Source organism: Myotis nattereri (assembly GCF_964212035.1).
Source record: "Myotis nattereri genome assembly, chromosome: 16".
Taxonomy (NCBI): domain Eukaryota; kingdom Metazoa; phylum Chordata; class Mammalia; order Chiroptera; family Vespertilionidae; genus Myotis; species Myotis nattereri.
Window position 1 is genome coordinate 32,624,954 of NC_138091.1, and position 19,901 is coordinate 32,644,854.

General features: G+C 37.3%; 1 protein-coding gene across 1 annotated transcript in view; it reads left to right on the forward strand.

Annotated features, from left to right (window-relative positions):
- The window catches only part of PPM1E (protein phosphatase, Mg2+/Mn2+ dependent 1E), a gene marked incomplete at its 5' end in the record, with an annotated part of 94,592 nt that overhangs the window by 52,868 nt on the left and 21,823 nt on the right, over positions 1 to 19,901 (forward strand). The window lies entirely within an intron of this gene.

Genomic DNA, 19,901 nt, shown 5'->3' on the forward strand with positions numbered 1-19,901 from the left:
AAGTTAATTTAAACCTAGATTTTTGACATTTCTTCTTATCTCCCACAATTACTCACTACTTACCATCAAATGTTGTCATTTTGTGGTATGTGTGTTTGTGAAGAGAGAGAGAGAGAGAAAGAGAGAGGGGGGAGAGAGACAGAGCAAAAGGAGGAGAAGAGGGTGGGGGCGATGAGAGATGAGGAGGGTGGACTTTGTTCCTGTTTTTGTAGTAATCCACAAGTATATCAGTTGCAATGGCCAAAATCAATAAGTTCAAAAAAATACATACGACACTATTATTATATCCTAAATAGTTTTATTTTTGTTGTAAATTTAAGAGACTTTTATAATATTTGTTTCTATTAAAATGCATTGTAGCCTTAGCTGGTTTGGCTCAGTGGATAGAGTGTCAGCCTGCAGACTTGAAGGGTCCTGGCTTCAATTCACAGTCAAGGCACATACCTCAGTTGCAGGCTCCATCCCTGAACCCTATGTGGGAGGCAAACAATCGATGTGTATCTCTCCGCCCCCACCCTTCCCTTCCACTCTCTCTAAATATCAATGGAAAAATACCCTTGGGTGAGGAAGAACAAAATAATAATAATAAAAATAAAATGCATTGTAGCTCACAGACTTCACAATGTGGAATGAAATTAATATTGGATTAGTAGAGTGAGGATCTGTATTCTAGGTCCTGCCCCATTACTTACTAAATGTGAGTAATTCACTTAACTCATTTTCCACATCTATAAAATGGGTATAATCATGTTTTATCTTTAGCTATGCCTACTATTCAACATGTATTCTCAGAAGTGCTCTATTTAAATAGATTTTAAAGGTCATTAAATAGTTTGGGGAAAAATAGATTCAAGCAAAATATTCCAATTAAGCAGCTACTAGCAGCTCCTTAAAAGTGTTGTAAGGATCATGTGCCTAGCACATGATAAATTTTCAATAAACAGAAAATAGCTGATAGAGGTAGAATTTTCTGTTGCCCTGTTTTCCTGACCCTATTTAAGTAAACACTCAGCAGATTTTTGTGGATGACCTGCTGCTCTCCCATCCTGCTGGCATTATTGGAATAAATGCTCATATATGATTCAACTTGTCTCTGCTTAATTGGCTCAAGTAAGGACAGGCAGCCCAGACCCCTTGTTGTCCAGTGACATATTCTGTCGACCCAGATGGGACACAAGCGGGGAAGTCCTCTTGAGTGAGTACCGGGGATCCAGCTTGCTGCCTGGACTAGGGTTCCCAGGGCTGAGGCCTAGATCTTACTTGGAGCGCTGCCAGGAATTTTCCTGTTGCGAATCCCATTGTCTCACCAATCCCCATTGTCTTCAGCAATCCCCATTGTCTCACCTAAAACTTGAGAATTGAGTGTACTGTAACTTCGTAAAATGGGGAAGCTAGTTGTCCCTGTCTGGGGCGAGCCTGATCAGCTGCTGGTTGCAAGTAGCCTCTCAAGGTCCTTGCTTGGTTATCCTGCCTGGCTGTGCATGGTAAGCCACAAACGGTTATCTGTCTGTTGTGCGCACTTGTAAATATTGTATATTAGGGTGATTTTGCCAGGTGTAACTTTGCCTGTAATCTTGCTTAAATTGTTCAGGGATGGGTGCTGCTGGCTCGATCACAAAAGACACTCTCTTGGGACAGATCTTGGGGGATTGGACTACTTATACTTATCCACCAATGAAAAAAAAGGAAAATGGTGTTTTATTGCAATACTGCTTGGCCTGTGTATGCTAGATTCTGGGGAAAGGTGGTTATTAAACAGGTCTTTAAACTATTATACTTAGAATTGTTTTGTCAGAGGTCGGGGAAATGAGAACGCTGTATGTTTGAGCCTTTATGTCTTTGCATAATTCTGACCCAAAAGAAAATCGAGAAGGAGCTAAATTGATAGTTTAGACAAGCCGTGGGCAAACTATGGCCCACAGGCCGGATCCGGCCCATTTGAAATGAATAAAACTATTGAAAAAAAAAGACCGTACCCTTTTATGTAATGATGTTTACTTTGAATTTATATTAGTCCGGTCCAATTTAAGAACCCATTGTGGCCCTCGAGTCAAAAAGTTTGCCCACCCCTGGTTTAGACTTTAGAGAAAAGATGCGCTACCTGCATACAAATAGATAGAAAGCAGGAGAAGAGGGAGGAAGAGAAAGAGGCTGCAGTTAGCAGACCTACACCAAGTATTCCAGAAGCTGGGAACTCCCTCCTTATCCTGGACTGCTGGGCACGGGAAATAAGTAAATACTCAGCTAAGCCTTGTTCATTTTTCATATCCCTGTCGTTAAAGAAATTATAACAGAAACTAACAAATGTAGTCAGATATCAGCGATACTATAGAGAGAAATTCCTAACTGCAAATTGAAGGTTGACGTCTATGGTTCCTTCAATTTTTTTTTTACATTTTAATATCTATTATACCTACCTCACAGGGTTTAATAAGAGATAGCCAAGGTAATATATGTGAAATCTTTTGTAAACAAAGTTCCATACAAATATGTGATACTATATATTAATTAGCTAGCAACAGAGTAACTAAAAGAATTGTCTATATTCATTGGAAATTAAAGGGTATACCTGATGCATGAGATTTCCCCCCATTAGACCTAGAGTTAATAATTTATTTATTTATTTTATTTTATTTTTATTTTTTAATATATTTTATTGATTTTTTACAGGGAGGAAGGGAGAGAGATAGAGAGTTAGAAACATCGATGAGAGAGAAACATCGATCAGCCGCCTCCTGCACATCTCCTACTGGGCATGTGCCCGCAACCCAGGTACATGCCCTTGACCGGAATCGAACCTGGGACCCTTCAGTCCGCAGGCCGACGCTCTATCCACTGAGCCAAACCGGTTTCGGCTACCTAGAGTTAATAATTTAATTGTTGCTTATTATTACCGTCTATTATTACTGTTTATGTTTGTTTTCCTAGCTAGAAGATTGAGCACTTTTTAAAAAAATATATATATATTTATTTTATTTTATTTTTATTTTTTAATATATTTTATTGATTTTTTACAGAGAGGAAGGGAGAGAGATAGAGAGTTAGAAACATCGATGAGAGAGAAACATCGATCAGCCGCCTCCTGCACACCCCCTACTGGGGATGTGCCCGCAAGCAAGGTACATGCCCTTGACCGGAATCAAACCTGGGACCCTTCAGTCTGCAGGTGGACGCTCTATCCACTGAGCCAAACCACTCAGGGCGAGGATTGAGCACTTTAAAAAAAAATATTTTTATTGATTTCAGAGAAGAAGGAAGAGGAAGAGAGAGACAGAAACATCAAAGATGAGAGAGGCCAAAACCGGTTTGGCTCAGTGGATAGAGCGTCGGCCTGCGGACTGGGGGGTCCCGGGTTCGATTCCGGTCAAGGGCATGTACCTGGGTTGTGGGCACATCCCCAGTGGGAGATGTACAGGAGGCAGCTGATCGATGTTTCTCTCCCATCGATGTTTCTAACTCTCTATCTCTCTCCCTTCCTCTCTGTAAAAAATCAATAAAATTAAAAAAAAAAAAAAAAGATGAGAGAGAATCATTGATCGGCTGCCTCCCACACCCCCCCTGGGGATCGAGCCCGAAACCTAGGTATGTGCCCCTGACCACAATCAAACCCAGGACCCTTCAGTCCACAGGCCAACGACCTGTCCACTGAGCCAAACCAGCTAGGGCTGTAGCACTTTTTTATACAGCATACATTCTTCTATTTTTTTCCAATTCATTTACTTCTATGACAGTTTTTCTTAAGGGGATGCCCAGACGTGTTGCTAAGGTTATAATTCAGCATTTCCATTAAGGAGACATCTTTTCAAAAACCATTTTAAAATAGAAAATAGCTCTCTGCAATCATATTCGCTCAGCTTGATACCACTACTCTTCTTTTAACTTATGTAGCACAGAATCAATTTTATGGTGACTTCAGAAGGGAAACTATAGCTGGAAAGTAAAATGATTTTGAATCCTGTTATGGTGTCTATTGCCAATTATTTCTTCTTCTCATTATGAATAATACATACTTTGTGCTGTTACGGTTCTCCTCCAAAAAAGAAAAAATGTTTTATGACCCATCTTTTTGTTTTACTTTTGTTTTTTAAGTTTTCACTTATTGACCCTACCAGATCATTTCGAAGTCCAATAGTAATTTTATTCTCTGGTTCACTAAAAAATAGCATTTTAAAAAAATGGTAGCAAATTCCTCTATTATTACTCTGAATTTTATTCTACCATTATGAACAAATGCATTTTCCTAGATATCTTTATATAATTCATGAAAATAGTTTTTCAGATATTTCTCAGTATCAAAAACCAGGTTGTGAATCTCATTTTGTCCCTAGTTGCTATATTTTGTTATTTTCTCTGTTAGCATTCCTTTTTTTTTCTTCTCTACTTTATTTTCTGAATTTAACAGTGGGGAATCCACTTGACTGTGCTCACAGCAGGTAATAAATACCATGATAGTCACTGGATTGGTTTCTTTGGATGATTAAAAGAATAAGAGGGTAATTAAGCTTTTCTGGGGGTTTGGTGCTTATCTATGGCTTATTTAAAAATAGTTCCTTCAAAAATTGAACTATTTAACTGATAGAATTCCTAAGGGCATATTCCTTTCTCAGGTAGAGATTACTTAGATGACTGGAATTTGTGTCAAGTAGAAGAAAATCCTCTTTTATGTAAGGCTAGATCTAATGCTGTACTCATTCTGATTTATAATGTTTCATTTATTGTTAGTGGGGCACTTTTTACCTACCATAAATTCCCTGAAATAGTTTTGGTTTTCTTTTCTCCCCCCCCCCTTTTTTTAAAACAAATAATGCATATTTTAAAGATGCAGGTTTCTAAAAACCTAAATAAGAACTATTTATTCAAGGACTTTTAAAGTTTTGGATTTAGCCATGTTCATTGCCTCTTGAACCCAAAATCTAAATATAAAATACCAAAAATAAATAAATAAATGAATAATTAAATAAATAAATAAAATAAAATACAGAAAAGACATTGTTTTTATGAGCTACAGTTATGAGCTAAATGTTATCTAAATAACTGGGATGTTGATATCTTTTAAGACTCCAGCCTTTCTAAGTGAACCATAAGTGAGAACAGAGCTTTCACCACTTCTAGGCAATAGAGTACTGCCTGCTTTTCCCGCTTCTTTTCAACACAGTGCTGGAAGTTCCAGTCAAAGAAATTAGGCAAGAAAATGAAACAAAAGGCATCCAAGTTGGAAACAAATGATAAAATTATCTGATGATGATATGTGCTTAAATGTAGGAAACCCTAAAGGTTCCAGAAAAAAACAAGCAAGCAAACAAAAAAACTGATAGAACTAATAAATGAATTTTGCAAAGTAGCAGGGTACAAAGCCAACCCACAAAAATCAGTTGTATTTTCATACACAAACAATGAACAATCTGAAAAGGAAATTACAAAAACAATTCAATTTACAGTAGCATGAAAAAGAATAAAATACTTAGGAATTAACCAAGGAGGTAAAAGACTTGTACAATGAACTACAAGTTGCTGAAACAAATTAAAGAAGACATTAAATGGGGAGACATCCCATGTTCATTGATTGGAATATGTAATACTTTTAAGATGTCAATACTACCCAAAGCAAAATACAGATTCAATGCAATCCCTATCCAAATCCCAATGATTGGTTTTTTTTGTTTTTTTTTCAGAAATAGAAAAACTTATTCTAAAATTCATATGGAATCTTAAGGGACCCCAAATAGCCAAAACAATCTTGAAAAAGAACAAAACCAAAGGACTCACAATTGCTGATTTAATGTAATGCTATAGTATTTAAAACAGGGTAGTGCTGGCATAAAGACATACAAACCAATGGAATAGAATAAAGAGCCCAGAAATAAACCTTTGTATATGTCTTTGTGCACTGTGCACGAAAAGTCATGTAAAGATGTTCACTAAAGCACCATTATGGTATTAAAAAATTTAAAATAATCTAAATGTTTATTGATAGACAAGCTATGTAGCAGCCTAAACTAACAAGTTAGGTGTGTGTGTGTGTTGATATGGAAAGTTCTCTAAAACATATTCTAAGGGAAAAGTACATTTTATAATGATATATATGTCATTTCATTTATGTTAACAATAAATCGAAAAAACAGCTGTATTTTTCTGTTTGTAAATGCATAGAAAAAAGTCTGGAAGGGTATAATATATAGTAAACTGATAACTTTTACCTTTACTTTTTACTTTATTCTTTGAATTTTTTCAGTAAGAATGTGGCATGTATTACTTTTTAATTAAAATAAATGAATAAATATATACGTTATATGCGGAAAAACTAGAGTAAGGGCCCAGAGTTCAGATAATATGTTTCCTGTGTCACTGTGTTGTTAACTAGCTTTTTTTTAAAAAACATTTTTTTCTTTAGAAAATGTATATTTTTTAATTTTAGGAAGGAAGGGAGAGAGAGAGAGAGAAACATCAATGATGAGAATCATTGATTGGCTGCCTCTTGCACTCCCCACACTGGGAATTGGGCCTGCAACCCAGGCATATGCCCTGACCAGCATCAAATCATTACTTTCTAGTTCATAGGTCGACGCTCAACCTTTGAGTCACGCTGGCCAGGCTACACAACTTTTATCAATTATCTTGTATCTGTGTTCCCAATCAGTAGAAGCTGAATAATTCATTGCCATATATGTTCTTGGCATAAACAATTACAGGCATACCTTATTTTATTGTGCTTCACAAGTGTTGCCTTTTTTACAAATTGAAGTCAAGATTCTCCACCTACAAAAAGATTACCTACCATTTGCTTTATTGCAATACTCACTTTATTCCAGTGGTCTGGAACTAAACCCACAATATTTTCAAGGTATGCTCATATATATACTGTTAGAGGTTTACTATATAGCTTTCTGGACTTATAAATCTGGGTTTTAAATGTGGCTCTACTATTAACTTATCTAATCGTTAGGTTCTTCAGCTAGGAATTTCAGATACATTGTATTTCATATTGCTATTATGAGAATTAAGAGAGACAAAAGTGAAATTTTTAGTACATTAGCTGGCATGTAGTGAAAATTCAAAAAATTGTAGCTACTCTTATCATTCTCCCTGAAAACAAGATCCTATATAAAAAAAGCCTAATATGCAAATTGACCAAAGGACCAGTCGCTATGATGCACACTGACCACCAGGGGGAGATGCTCAATGTAAGAGCTGTTCGCAGGCCTCAGGCCAGCCAAGGTGGGTGCCAGTGGGGCCCCCCCTGCCCTCCCATCATCCCACTGGTTGCCCCAAGATCAGCCCTGATCGCCAGCCAGGCCTAGGGATCCCACATCTAATTGTCATCAGTATTGTATTCCGAATGAATATGGAACAGGTTAGGACTTAAGTTAATATCCAGAAATAGTAACATGGATTTCTAGAACCATTAAATAGGGTTCTATTTCTAGTTGTCTTTCAAAGAATAATTGTGTATCATTTTAGTAAAGTCCCTAATTTCTTAAGACTAGTCAATAATTTCAAAATATTGATTGAAGTAGAGTTCCTATTTAAAAAACCATACAGCCCTGGCCAGGTGGCTCCATTGGTTGGAGTGTCAGCCCCATAATACACCAAAACGTTGCAGGCTCAATTTCTGGTTGGGGCATGTATAGAAGGCAACCAATAGATGTTAGATGTTTCTCTCTTTCTCTCTCTCTCTCTCTCTCTCTCAAAAAATCATGTCCTTGGGTGGACATGGATTAAAAAAAATTTTTAAGCCATGAATACTTTTGAAATTTAAATACATTATCTTTTATTGAGAAGGATTAAAGTCTCTAATATAAATGAGACTTCAGCATACACCAGTTGAGTTGGCAACAAAAATGTAAATATGACCTTAATTCCTGTTTGCCAATGGTTATCACCCATTTACTGATACTACCCAAGTTTTATAGCATGGATACAAATTCAATATATGTTACGTAGAATACTCTTTTGTAAATATATTGATTTTCTACTCTTAAGAAACATTCATTATAAGGAGTTGGGGAATGCTTTAAGCACATATAAATCAGAATTTTATTCATTCAGTAAATATTTATTGATCAGTGTACTAGGCACTGATCTGGTCATTAAGTCTCAATGACCAAAAGCACACAGAAAACATTTGCAGTCTAGAGAGAGGAAGAATGGAGGCATAAAATAAACAGTAAACAAAGTAATTTCATGGAGTGTACAAGAAATTGATAAAGGCTATGAAAACAAGTAAAAGAGTTGCAACATAGTGAGAGGAGTTACAAGTGCAGGAAGAAGAGGAAGAAACCATCAGAGGAAGACTGAGAAGACAGAACCCTGTAACAGAAGGCATGGTGTTCTGGAATCCTAAAGAAAAGTGTATCAAAGTGGAGGGAATATCAGTAGTCAGATGCTCCCAAGTTTCAGTAAACTTGCTATTCCTTTTGGTCATGGAGGAGGATGACAAGAAAGATAATTACTGCTAAGCTCTCATTTTTTGTAGACTTGTGGCACTACCGGTAGTTTGACCTTTGGTAAATGCTTAACATTTAGATTGCTATTCACAGAAAACTTAGGATACTGTTGGCTTTGCTTGAATGTCAGCCTGGTCAATGTGAACAAGTGGTTGTGAAAATTACATTAATAGTAGCAGTAGGGAATGAGCTTTCTGTTGTGAGGATCTCAAACTCAGAACTGCAGGAACTAGTCATTTGGTAAATTGAAAGAAGCTGAGAGAATCTGTGAAGTATGGGTACCCAGGTGGCATTCCTAGAGGTTGCTGTGGAAAGAAAGAAAATAGCTTAAAGAGGAAAAAAACTCAGTGCTGAATTTAACTTCATTTAGTCCACTAAGAAAAATAATACCAAGTCAGGTGGATAATTTGCCTTCTTTATTTTTAGGTTAATAGGTCATTCTAGGTTAACTTGGGGGGAGGTGATCAGAAATTCAACATTTAAGTGCTGTTCCCCCAGCAAGGGCATAATGAGTAGATAGCATCATAATATGTGGGCTATGATGAAGGTGCTCCAGATGAATCTTTCTCAAAGTTAATTGATGGAAGCTTCCCACCTTCAAGAATTTTTATTACCTTAGCAATGTTATGCCAAGGCTGCCGAAACACAGCTGTGGGTGCTGTGCCAACGCCTACGTTGCCAGTGTCAGGAAGGATGTACTTTCAAACCTCTAATTTATCTAATAATGTCTTTAGTGATTTGTGTAGGTTTGGCATTGTGATGAAAATGCTTCCTGGCTTGGTTTATAACAAGAATTCAGTATGCAGTCTTGAAATGTGTATTGTCTTAAAATGCATGTGGAAGGTACTAACAAGTCAACTTAGAAAAAGATCCAAATAAAATACTATCCTATTCATCTAACAGAGCTTAGCCACTCTTTATATTTGAAAAATGATGCAAATTAAATGTGTTTTTATGCTAGAATAATCTATTGTGGTTTCTGCTTTATAAATCAAGATAACAATATATACTAGTAGTGCTGAAAGAGAGCCAGCTTTCATATTCAGTTACAATCTGACACCTTTTCTCTAATGAGAAACCATAATTAAAAATAAATTTAAAAAGAAAATGTAGATTGGATTATATCAGCCTATAGAATGGAAACAGAATAATAAGCTCTCGTAAATAAATATTTATAAAGAGGCAGGAAATAGTACTCTCTTATTTGAAATAAATATAAAGTTTCATAACCAGTTGCTAACTATTATTTTATATGAAGCTTAATAAGCATGTCTCTTTAAGAAAAAAAGTTACACAAAATCTGAAGGATTTTTTTCTAACTAGTGGATTTGCTGCAAAGATTGATTACATTTATCAAAATAAATATACATCCAACTTTTAAGAATACACCTAGTCTGTAGAGTACCCCATATTGTCTACAAAAGGAATATATAGAGTTTATTCCCATTCTGCTGGCCTGTGTGAAAACATTGTTTGGATCAGGAGTGTCTTAATTTATACTTTTAAACTGCCTTTGTCCTACCTTTGAAATTAAAAATGTTATTTGAAATAAAATTATAGAATTAGAATTTTAGTTTTTAGACCTGAGACTTTAAAGTTATTTTATTACAACTTCTTAATTTTCCAGTTGAAGAAACTGAAATCCAGCATTTAAGAATCTTTTATAAGGTTACACAGCTAGAATTAGAACATGGCTTTCTAACTCCTTATATTTCTGCTATAACCTCCTGTCTCCAACAAGTTAGTTGAATAACAAGTAAGTTGTCAGAAATTTTAGGCCTCCCTCAGTGTGCAACTATGTATGTCCAGGCTTCAAAGTCAGTAGTGATTCTTAATTACTCTTCATTGTTAAAAAAAAAAAATCATATAGCAACATAGAGAAATCACAATGTTTAAATTATGAGCTAAAGTGATTTCTGAGTAACTGAGATATATTTATGTAAAGTCTTTTTTTAAAAATAAATCTATTTTTTAATATATTTTTATTGATTTCAGAGAGGAAGGGAGAGGGAGAGAGAGATAGAAACATCAATGATGAGAGAGAATCATTGATCAGCTGCCTCCTGCACACCCCCTTACTGGGGATTGAGCCCGCAACCCAGGCAGATGCCCTTGACCAGAGTCAAACCCACGACCCTTCTGTCCGCAGGCTGACCTCTATCCACTGAGCCAAGCCGGCTAGGGCTATCAGTGTATAGTCTTTAAAGCAATAGTCTTTAATATCTTTAGGTAACAGCCAAAGCAATATTGAGAAAGAAGAACAAAGTTGGAGGTATAATGCTACCTGAAATCAAGCTATACTTTAAGGCTATACTAATTAAAAGAGCATAGTACTGGCATGAAAACACATACATAGGTCAGTGGAACACAATAGGAAGCCCAGAAATAAACCCACACCTACATGGTCAATTAATTTATGACAAAGAAGGCTAAAATATACAATGGGGTAAAGACAGTCTCTTTAGTAAGTTATGTTGGGAAAACTTGGCAGATGCATGCAAGAAAAAATGAAATGATACCACTTTTTTAAACCATATACAACAATACGTTCAAAATGGATTAAAGACTTAAATGTAAGCACTAAAACTAAAACTCCTAGAAGAAAAAATAGGCAGTTAACTCTGGCATTGTTCTTAGCAATATTTTTTGGAAATGTCTCCTTAGGAAGGAAAACAAAAGAAAAAATAAACAAATGGGACTACATCAAACTAAAAAGTTTTTTCACAGCAAAAGAAAACATTAACAAAACAAAAAGACAATCTACTGAATGGGAGAAGATATTTGTCAATGACACACCTGAAAAGGAGTTCATATCCAAAGTACATGGAACTCATACAACTAACTTAACATAAAGCCAAACAATCTAATTAAAAAATTGGCAGAGGACCTCAATAGACACTTCTCCAAAGAGGATGTACAGATGGCCAACAGATACATGAAAAGACGTTCAGTGTCATTAATCATTAGAGAAATACAAATTGAAACCATAATGAGATATCACCTCACACCTGGAGATTTCTCAGAAAATTAAAACTTGAACTACTATGTGACCCAACAATTTCACTTCTGGGTAGTTATCCAGAGAAATACCAAACAATAACTCAAAAAGATATTATGTGCCCCATGTTCATTGCAGCTTTATGTACAACTAGAGGCCTTGTGCACAAAATTCATGCACGCGAGGGCGGGGGGAAATCCCTCAGCCTGGCCTGCGCCCTCTTGCAGTCTGGGAGCCCTGGGGAGCAGGCCTAAGCCATCAGTTGGACATCCTTAGCACTACCATGGAGGTGGGAGAGGCTCCTGCCACCGCCACTGCGCTCGCCAGCCGTGAGCCCAACTTCTGACTGAGCGGCACTCCCCCTGTGGGAGCACACTGACCACCAGGGGGCAGCTCCTGCATTGAGCATCTGCCCCCTGATGGTCAGTGCATGTCATAGTGACTGGTTGTTCTGCCATCAGGCCGAAACCAGCTCTCTGACATCCCCCAAGGGGTCCTGGATTGCACGAGGGCACAGGCCAGGCCAAGGGACCCCACTGGTGTATGATCGTGGCCGGGGAGGGACGTGGGAGGTTGGCCAGCCAGGGAGGGGCTGTGGGAGGGTTCCAGGGCGTGTCTGACCCATCTCGCCTAGTCCTGATAGGCCGGACCCCAGCAGCAAGCTAACCTACCAGTCAGAGCGTCTACCCCCAGGTGGTCAGTGCACATCATAGCGACTGGTCAACCGGTTGACTGCCCCCCTGGTGGTCAGTGCATGTCATAGCAAGTGGTTGAGCAGCCTTAGCATTCATTAGCATAGTATGCTTTGACTGGTTGAACAGCTGACTGGACGACTGGACACTTAGCAAATTAGGCTTTTATTATACAGGTTAGCCAATATATGGAAACAACCTAAATGTCCATCAATAGATGAGTGAATAAAGAAGATGTGGTACATAAATACAATGGAATATTACTCAGCCATAAAAAAAGAATGAAATCTTGCCATTTGCAACAACATGGATGGACCTAGAGGGTATTATGCTAAGTGAAATAAGTCAGCCAGAGAAAGACAAATTCCATATGATTTCTCTTAAATGTGGAATCTAATAAAGGAACAAACAAAACAGAAACAAACTTATAGATACAGAGAACAAATTGATGGTCGCCAGATGGGAAGAGGGTTGGGGTGACAGGTGAATATGGTGAAAGGGATTAAGGAGTACAAATTTCCAGTTATAAAAATAGTCACAGGGGTGTAAAGTACCACATAGGGAATCTAAGTCAATAATATTTTAATAACTATTATGTGTCAGATGGTACTAGACTTGAGTGATCACTTTGTAAGGTATATAAATGTCTAATTGCTATGTTGTACATTTAAAACTAATATTTTATGTAAACTAATTAGAAAAAAATTAAATGAAGAAACATAAAAACATATAGGTAACAAAGACCCATATATGATAGTTAATGCCTCCATCCACTAATTATAAGGATTTGAGTAGTTTCCATAATGATTGTCTTAGTCTGTTTGACCTGCAGTACAAATTATCATAGATTGGATGGCTTATAAATAATAGAAATTTATTTCACACAGTTCTGGAGGCTGCGATGTTCAAGATCAAGATGCCAGTAGATTTGCTGTCTTAGGTGTGTGCTTTGTGGTTCAAAGATGACTATCACCTGTATCCTCACATGGTTTAAAGGTTAAGAGTACATTTATTTATTTACTTATTTAATCCTCATGCTCAGAGAGAGCGAGAGAGAGAGAAACATTGATGTGAGAGAGGAACATCAATACTAGAGATCAAACCCACAACCCAGGTATGTGCCCTGACCAAGAATCGAACCCACCACCTTTTGGAGCACAGGCCAATTCTCAACCATCTGAGCCAGTCCTGCTGGGCAGGGTGAGAGCACTTTAGTAAGGGCACTAATCCCATTCACAAGCGCCCAACCCTCATGACCTAATGATCGTTCAAAGGTTCCACCTCCAGTGTTGATTAGAATTTCAACATATGAATTTGAGGGAGGAGGACTAAACTTTCAGTTCATAACAATGATTTAACATCTGCTTTATCCTTAAATACTGCTCCCAGATACACTATATAGCTTTTTAAATGTCTAATTTGGGAAAAGACTGACAAAGTAAAATAAAATAATTTATATAAACATTGATAAGTACTGAACTGTTGAAGATCACTAGAATGCAGTCGTGTTTTTAAAATTCAAATCTTCTACCAAGCATGTTTTGTGCTGTGGTTATTTTTGAAATAAAATTGAAGAGTTAAGATTGATTTTGTGTGTCTGAAGAATAAAACTTGTGCTTTGTTTACAGAATTCAGTTTGTGAATTTTAACAGAGTCTGGACTCTTGCTTTATAATATATAACATTGAGAAAGTCAGTATATACAGAAATTCAAATACATAATTCATGTATTTGTGAACATAAATAGCTTTAATAAAGTAGAATGTTTATATGACTAAAAATTAAAACTAAATGGACCCCTATTAATATTTCAATATTGTTTAGAGTTATTTATGCATATAGTTTATATGTGACTTAGACATAAATGAGACAAAGATTTTTATCTATGAGTATATAAAATCTATACTTTGATGTTTAAAACAAAGTAACAAGTTGGTATGAAATACATTTCCTTTTGTTCTCAGGACATGAATTACTTAAAGATAGGAATGGTAAGCATCTCAGATAATATATGTTAACAAATAGCAAAGGCTTGTTTTTGGATTATATTTAAGGGGCCTGACAAGATTAATTTGACTTCAAAAGAGCCAGTCCCCCAAAATGACATACACTGGAAAAATTAAAAGACATTTCTAATCATACTCTACTTCAGCAACGTTCTCAATATAGTAACATCTGTACCCCAACCCTCCAAATTGCCAAGGGTATTGGCCCTCCTCTGATATTTGCTATGCAGTATATTTACCTAACTTTAAAACGTTCTGTATAAGGATCTTTCAAGCACTGAATGAGAAATGGGAAAAGGTGGTTTGCTATGTTATTATCTTGTTACTCACTCCTGGTAATTCTCTTTAAAATGACAAGCTTTAATTATAACCTTCTATTTGAGTTGTATCAAATATTCTGTGATGTGACTATGTTTTAAAATACATTTTGCAATTCTGACTTTTTAGAAATAATCACTTTCACTTCAGAGTCAAAACCATAAGACTACTCTACTGATAGCTTTCTGACATGTAGGAATTTCGGATGTGGGTGAAGCGTCTAGCTTGATGTTTTATATCTAGCTATTAGTCAGCTAATCCTCCTCCCTACTTCACTGAAAATATTTTCATTCTGTCTGACAAAAAGAAAGAAATTACATTAACTGTGACTAAAAATGTATTTGCAGATGACACATTACTGAGACTAATAGTTCTTGCTGTATTCTCAAAAGTTTTACCTTTAGTGAACTTAGATCCAAATATCCTTTTTTCTTTTTTTTAATTCTGGGAAACAATAAAGATTTTTTAGATGGTTTTAAATATAAATTTTAAAACAAACAGAAGGACCAAGTAAATGTTAATACTGTTAGTATAAAGTCGCCTTAGGCAAAATATTTGGGTATCTCCAGTTACTTCAAGTAAAGTGTGATTGAAAAGTAAAAACAAGCAGTGCTGAAGACAGTTTAGGTGTATGAAGGGAAATTTTGACTCATAAGGAAGAATTCAATTAACCTAGCATGAAAGGAGAAATGGTAATACTGTTTATACAGCATTTGGACTTCAAAAGATGCCACCAATTTATTTCATAATTAAGAAAGGCAGTAATTGCCCATTCTGGAGTTGTTTTTTTCAATTTTTCCCCCATCAAAATCAGGATTCAACACACACACACACACACACACACGTATATCTAGAATACTTAGCCTTACTTCATATACCCTATTCTATTTTTTAAAAAATACTGGCCACAATTCATAAATTGATTTTATTACTCACTAATGGATTATAACCTACAATTTGAGAAATACTGATAAAAATAAAGAGAATTTCTAGTCCCCTTTCCCCTTAGGGACATAAACCTTAAACATTGTCACTTTATCTGCTTCTAAACCACTAATTTTCTTGGTCTCACCTAAAACTTGTCATCACAAAAATTACACCAGCTCCAAAATCATATAGAACATTCTGTTCTCAGACTACAACATTCTGTCCTAGGTTATGTGCTCAAGTACTCCCACCACAGTTTTAAAATTACATTTAGACCACACTGATTTGCAACTCATGTCTGTTCTTTCTTAGCCAATAGTACATGGTCGAACATTGTAATCATGTCCTTAAAAAGATAATCAGTTCCCATGTCTCTTCTTTACTTTTATAGAATCACTTTGCAAAACCTCAAATCTTGATGAACTAAACAATTTTTTTTTTTTTTTTTTTTTTTTTACTTACGCATGTTCCAGCACATGCAGCCAGAAAGACTGGTTTCATTAAAAAATGGTCTCCAGCTCCAGTAATCTCTTGGCAGTGCTTGACAGCCCGACTGCTCTGATAAGACTCTTTCGTATTTATTTTCTCTTCATCCCTCCTGCCCGTGTGCTTTCTGCCCTCACCACCCAGGTGATGACATCACGCAATGGTTCTCATTGGGGTGCTCCCCAGAGCAGCAGCATGAACATCATATGGGAACTTATTAGAAATGAGAATTCTCAGGCCCTACTCCAGGCCTGCTTAGTCAGAAACCCTAGGGTTAGGGCCCAGCAATCTGTGTTTTAACAAGCCTGCAGGTGATTCTGATGCAAGCTAAAGTTTGAGAACTACTGGTCTAGCCTTATACGTCATTGAGAAGCCATTGTCTAGAACAGTGATGGCGAACCTATGACACGCATGTCAGAGGTGACACGCGAACTCATTTTTTTGGTTGATATTTCTTTGTTAAATGGCATTTAAATATATAAAATAAATATCAAAAATGTAAGTCTTTGTTTTACTATGGTTGCAAATATCAAAAAATTTCTATATGTGACACGGCACCAGAGTTAAGTTAGGGTTTTTCAAAATGCTGACACGCTGAGCTGAAAAGGTTCGCCATCACTGGTCTAGAATGTAAGCTCCAAAGGCAGGGGTTTTTGTCCTTTTTGGGCATCTGTGTATCCTGTGGAGTAGAACAGTGCCTGGAACATTGTGAGCCTCAATAGCTGTTGTTGAATCAGACCATTAGATGTGAACTCCCTTATTTTCCTACCAAGAAATTGGAAACCTACTTGCATCTGTCCCTATTTTTTCCTTTTTCAATTAAGGAAATGTGCCTCGTCCTATCAAAGGTCAATATTTCTGTATATGAACCGGATATCATCCCTCCTTGCCTTCTCAGGAAATTTGCTCCTTTGTTCCTTCCCTCTCTCCTGCATTAGCTATCAATCTTTCTCTACTAGGTCAAATCATTTAGTATGCAGTCAGATTCTGCACCATTCTAAAACCACAAACTTTCCCTGTCTTCATATCCCCTTTCAGTCATGTCTTTATTCAGTGGTTCTTGACAAAGTCAATGACTTTTTTAAAGATATAATTTACATACTGTAAAAATTGCACTCTTAAATTGTACAATTCAGTGGTTTTACTAGTAGTGTATTCAGAATTGTTTAACCATCACTACAGTGTAAGATGCAGAACATTTTTATCACCCCAAAAAGAAACCCCCTACCCATTAGCAGTTCCTCCCTGTTTGCACCACCTCCCAGCCTTAAGCTAATCTCCTCTACTTTCTGTTACAATAGATTGCCTATTCTGGACTTTTCATATAAATGGAATCATCCAATATGTGATCTTTTGTGACTAGTGTCTGTAGCTTACCATGTTTTCAAGGTTCATACACATTGTAGCATGTATCAATACTTCATTCCTTTTATGGCTGAATAATATTCTATTGCATGAATATACTGCCTTTTGTTTATCCATAAGCAGTTGGTGGACATTTGGTTGGTTTTACTTTTTCGCTATTATGAATAATGCTGCTATGAACATTCATGTCTGAGTTCTTGTGTGGAAGTATGTTTTTATTTCTCTTGTATATTCCACTCATAGGAATTGCTGAGCCATGTAGTAGCACTGTGTTTAACATTATAAGGAACTGCCAAAGCTGTTGCACCGTTTTACATTCCCACCAGAAGGAGAATTTGAATTTTTCTACATGGCCATCAGCACTTGTTGCCTCTTTTTTTATTACAGTCATCCTACTCAGTGTGAAGAGGTATCTTGTGGTTTTGATTAGCATTTTCCTAGTGACTAATGATTTTGGGTCTCTTTTCTTACGGTTTTCTTCTATTTTTAGATCTTTAGAAAAATATTAATATCCTTTGTCCATTTTTAAATTGGGTTGTGTTTTCATTATTGAGTTAAAATAGTTTTTTATATGTTCTAAATACTAGTCTCTCATCAGATATAATTTGCAAATATTTTCTACCATTCCGTGTGTTGTCTTTTCACTTTTTTTTCACTTTCTTTTTTTAGAAATATTTTTTTATTGATTTCAGAGAGGAAGGGAGAGGGAGAGATAGAAACAATAATGATGAGAATCACTGATCGGCTGCCTCCTGCATGCCCACAACTGGGGATTCAGCCCACAACCTGGGCATGTGCCCTGACTAGGAATCGAACCATGACCCCCTGGTTCATAGGCCCATGCTCAACTGCTGAACCACACCAGGCTGGGCGTCTTTTCACTTTCTTGATTTTTGGTCCTATTTAATTCTCTTATTTCGTTGCTTGTGCTTTTGGTTTCATATTTAGGAAAACCATTGCCTAATTCAAGGTCATGAGGTTTTACTGCTATGTTTTCTTTTAAGATTTTTATAGTGTTAGCTCTTACATTTAGGTCTGTGATCCATTTTGACTAAAATTGTGTATATGGTGTAAGGAGAGAGTCTAACGTGATTATTTTGTATGGATATCCAGTTGTCCCAGCACCATTTGTTGAAAAGACTTGTTTCCCCCATTGAGTTGTCTTGGTACCCAGTGATTATATGGTATTAAATTCAATATCCAGCTGTAGCCTAATGGCTCAGTTGGTTGGAGCGGCGTCCCATACACCAAAAGGTTGCGGGTTCGTCCTAGCCGGTTGTCAGTGGTTAGAGCGTTGGCCTGGGATTACAACTGTCTCCTCAGTGGTTACTCACTCATTTTTGCTTGCTTCCAATTTCCTTTGACATAGCAAAGCAATATTTTAAGTAGTATTATTTTAATAATATTTTAATGGCATTCTCTTGCTCACAATATTCAGTGACTTCCCACTACATTTTGAGTAACATCCAAATTCTTTTTAAAAAAATATATATTATTGAATTTTTACAGAGAGGAAGGGAGAGGGATAGAGAGCTAGAAACATCGATCAGCTGCCTCCTGCACACCCCCCACCGGGGATGTGCCCACAACCAACGTACATGCCCTTGACTGGAATCAAACCGGGACCCCCCCCCCAGTCCGCAGGCAGACGCTGTATCCACTGAGCCAAACCGGTCCGGGCAAATCCAAATTCTTACCATGGTTCAAAGATGCCTGTTCCTCTGACAATATTCCCTGTCGTTTTTCCCCTTACGCACTATACTTCATCTTCTTTGGGCCTCATTCAGTTCCTCAAACATACCAAACTCTCAGAAAGGGTTTGTACACATGTTATTTTCTCTGCCTGGAATATTCTCTCCAAAATTCCCACCCCTACATAACTGAGGCTTTCTCATCCTTCAAGGCACGGCATTCCTAAACATTCTAAGGAGTTACCCCTCTTTTATTTTCTTTCACTGTACTCCATTTGTTTCCTTTATAAAACTTGTTCCAGTTTTAAATTATATCCTACTAGAGGCCTGGTGCATGAAATTTGTGCATGGGGGAGAGGGGGCAGGGTCCCCCTCAGTCCAGCCTGCACCCTCTACAATCCGGGACTCCTAGAGGAATGTCCAACTGCCGGTTTAGGCCCAACCCCCTGTTTCCTAATTCTTAGTGAAATAGCCTTTTATTTTTCTTTCAGTAATTGCCCTTCCTTTTTGGCTGCTGCTTTAGCCAGAGCCACATCAGATGAAGTCCTTCAGAGTGATCTTTCTGCACATTACATCCCAAAGGAAGCGGATGGTCTCGGGATTGGGCCTAAACCAGCAGTCGGACATCCCTCTCACAATTCTGGACCACTGGATCCTAACTGCTCACCTGCCTGCTGGCCTGATCACCCCTAAATGGCCCCCCCCACCAGCCTGGTCACCTCTAACTGCCCCCCCTGCCGGCCTGGTCACCCCTAACTGCCCCTCCACCCCACTGGCCTGGTTGCCCCTTACTGCTCCCCCCTGCTGGCCTTGTCGCCCCACGCAGCCTGCCAGCCTGATATTTGGTCGTTAATGTTACTGTGATGGTGTCCTGGACAATTTGCATATTCCTCTATTATTAGTATAGATTTGTTTACTTATCACGTCTCCATAACTAGATTTTATGCCCCCCACTAGGTCAGGGGCTATTTCTGT